The sequence below is a fragment of the Micropterus dolomieu genome, unplaced genomic scaffold, assembly GCF_021292245.1.
Source record: "Micropterus dolomieu isolate WLL.071019.BEF.003 ecotype Adirondacks unplaced genomic scaffold, ASM2129224v1 scaffold_45, whole genome shotgun sequence".
Lineage (NCBI taxonomy): Eukaryota > Metazoa > Chordata > Actinopteri > Centrarchiformes > Centrarchidae > Micropterus > Micropterus dolomieu.
Genome location: NW_025744048.1, coordinates 2,156 through 5,529, shown reverse-complemented (window position 1 = coordinate 5,529; position 3,374 = coordinate 2,156). Strand labels below are relative to the sequence as shown.

General features: G+C 48.3%; 1 protein-coding gene across 1 annotated transcript in view; it reads left to right on the top strand.

Annotated features, from left to right (window-relative positions):
- Window positions 1–3,374, top strand: part of LOC123967123 (immunoglobulin lambda-1 light chain-like) — a gene marked incomplete at its 3' end in the record, with an annotated part of 11,124 nt that overhangs the window by 5,678 nt on the left and 2,072 nt on the right. The gene's annotated exons all lie outside the window — the stretch shown is intronic.

Here is a 3,374-nt window from a genome sequence, read left to right as displayed (position 1 = left end):
CTCACTGCTCCTGCTCCTCTCACTGCTCCTGCTCCTCTCCCTGGCCCTGCTCCTCTCCCTGGCCCTGCTCCTCTCACTGCTCCTGCTCCTCTCACTGGGCCTGCTCCTCTCACTGGGCCTGCTCCTCTCACTGCTCCTTCTCCTCTCACTGCTCCTTCTCCTCTCACTGCTCCTGCTCCTCTCACTGCTCCTGCTCCTGCTCCTCTCCCTGGCCCTGCTCCTCTCACTGCTCCTGCTCCTGCTCCTCTCCCTGGCCCTGCTCCTCTCACTGCTCCTGCTCCTCTCACTGCTCCTGCTCCTCTCCTTGCTCCTGCTCCTCTCACTGCTCCTGCTCCTCTCACTGCTCCTCTCACTGCTCCTGCTCCTCTCACTGCTCCTGCTCCTCTCACTGGGCCTGCTCCTCTCACTGCTCCTGCTCCTCTCACTGCTCTTGCTCCTCTCACTGCTCCTGCATCTCTCCCTGGCCCTGCTCCTCTCACTGCTCCTGCTCCTCTCACTGGGCCTGCTCCTCTCACTGCTCCTGCTCCTCTCACTGCTCCTGCTCCTCTCACTGGGCCTGCTCCTCTCACTGCTCCTGCTCCTCTCACTGGGCCTGCTCCTCTCACTGCTCCTGCTCCTCTCACTGCTCCTGCTCCTCTCACTGCTCCTGCTCCTCTCACTGGGCCTGCTCCTCTCACTGCTCCTGCTCCTCTCACTGGTCCTGCTCCTCTCACTGGGCCTGCTCCTCTCACTGCTCCTGCTCCTCTCACTGCTCCTGCATCTCTCCTTGCTCCTGCACTTCTCCCTGGGCCCCTTGCTCTTACTCTTCCTCGTCCAGACATTTCAGTGTTTGTCTTTTTCTGTTTCTGTTTCCAAACACATCACTCCTCAAAGTCCTCCTTTTATATATGTGTCAATGTAATAGAAGAAAAAAACCCTGCCACTAAGCCAGACTGGAATCAGCTGTGGTTGGCCCAATTTACCCAACATAAATCAGCTGTGTGTCAATTATTTAAATGTTTGTTTATTATCAGCCAAGATATATTGTTTTCGAACTGATATCACTGCAGAAACAGAGGTTTTTATACTGTATCTAAGGTTTGGAATATTGTTTTTGCTATTGTGGGATGGTGTGTGTTAACATTCGTAAATACTACAAAAATAATCCATAATTTTGTTGGGAGGTATAGCTTGTCTGTTAAGAAAATTTAAGCATTGTGGAAATGTGTTCACTGACTGCGTATTGTGTGAAAACGACATGAAATGTGTGAATGGTATGGCCACAAAAGACAGATGCTGTGCTAACTGTGTTTAGAGTTTTGAAAATGTGACAACTGATTGGACAAACGCTTGTTAGCGACTGAAAAAAACTGTAATTCATGAAATTTGTTGTGTGAAACTGTACCTCTGCCTTGTTTCTGTACAGGCTAATGCTTCATTCAATACACTTTTTTACACTTTTTTATTTTTTACTTTTTTACTTTTTTTCTCAAAAAACCTTTGAAATAGTTTTTAAATTTGGTGAAGAGTGCATTATGACTTGTTTAGGACTCGAAACTTAAAGTTTAAGACTTGGACTTGACTTGGACTTGTTGGTCCTTGACTTGAGACTTGACTCGGACTTGCCAGTCATGATCGGGCTGGACTTGGGACTCGACTTGGGACTTGAGTGCTAAGACTTGAGACTTGACTCGGACTTGTATAACGATGAATTGGTCCCACCTCTGTTGTCCACTGCAATATAATACACAGAATTCCTAAATGTTACATCATAATATAAAAATTTCGGTCGACATAACAGCACAAAAGAATATAAGAGAATAGATGCAGTATTATAGAAGGATAAACACAGTATTTTTCTATTTATAAGCAGATGTCTGAAATATAATCAGGAATAGTCCGTCAGTTCAGTGCTGTGGTGTTGTGGAGCCTGACGGCACAAATGAGCCTCCAAAGCGCTATGAGGCTCGGGGCTGGATGAGTCTGTGGCTCAAGGAGCTCCTGAGCTGCCTCAGCTCAGCATAGAGAGGATGAGAGGGGTTGTCCATGATGGTTTTCAGCTTCCCTCTCATCCTCCTCTCAGTCACTGCCTCCACACTGTCCAGTTCCATCCCCACCACCGAGCTGGCCTTACTCACCAGCTTGACTAGTGTTGTTGGCGCCACAAGTCCCGATGCCCCCTCCCCAGCACACCACAGCAAAGAAGATGACACTGGCCACTACATAGCAGCCTGGTGCTCACATTGAAGGACCTGAGCCTCCTCAGGAAGAACAGCCTGCTCTGTCCTTTCCTGTAGAGGGCCTCGGTGTTGTCTGTCCAGACCAGTTTATTGTTGAGGTGCACCCCCAAAAACTTGTAGGTGTCCACCATCTCTACCCCCTCACCCCTTATTACAACAGGGGTGTGGGGCCTCTTGCTGCGTCTTAAGTCCACCACCAGCTCCTTGGTTTTTCCCATGTTGAGCTGGAGGTGGTTGCTGTCACACCATCTGATGAAGCTCTCAATCAGGTCTCTGTACTCCTCGCTGTTGTCTGTGATACAGCCAATGATGGAGGAGTCGTTTGGAGATATCTCGTTTCAGAGTCGAAGCAAAAGTCAGAAGTGTAGAGTGTGAAGTGTCGTGGAAATTATATACCTGGTGAGGGGTTGAGCAAAGAATTGGGCAGCTTCGGGCGTCTGGCCCTGAGCAAAGGGATTCAATTCAATTCAATTTAATTCAATTAAATTTTATTTATATAGCGCCAAATCACAACAACAGTTATCTCACAGCGCTTTTCATAAAAGAGCAGGTCTAGAGGTCTAGCAGGTCTCTGTGATGCTATTTACAGAAGCCCAACAATTGCCACTAAGAGCAGCACTAGGAGACAGAGGCAAGGAAAAACTTCCATTTAAGAGGCAGAAACCTCGAGCAGAACCATGACTCAGGGTGGGGGGCGGCCATCTGCCTCGACCGGTTGGGGTGAGGGAGAGAGAGGGAGAGAGAGGGAGAGAGAGCGAGAGAGAGAGAGAGAGGGCAGGAGAGGAAGAGAGAGAAAAAGAGAGGGATGTAAGAGGAGAGAGAGGGAGGCAGCCTACACAATATACACACAGAGGTACAGACAGTAAAGGTGATGTTGCTATAGACTAAATGAAAAATGGTACAGATATTTATAGTAGTGTTAATGATAACAGTCGTAATGTTAATGATTATAATAACAATAATAATAATAGGACTAGTAACAATAGTCGTTGCAGCAGAGGGTGTCGAGCAGGAACACGGGGGCAGCAGGTGACCCGCAACCACAGATCCAGACTCTACAGCTCCAGAGCCAGAAAACCTGCAGGAAGTGACAGGAGGAGAGAGGAGAGAGACGAGAAAGCACAAGACTACCAGAAAGGGGAGAAGTTGTGTTAG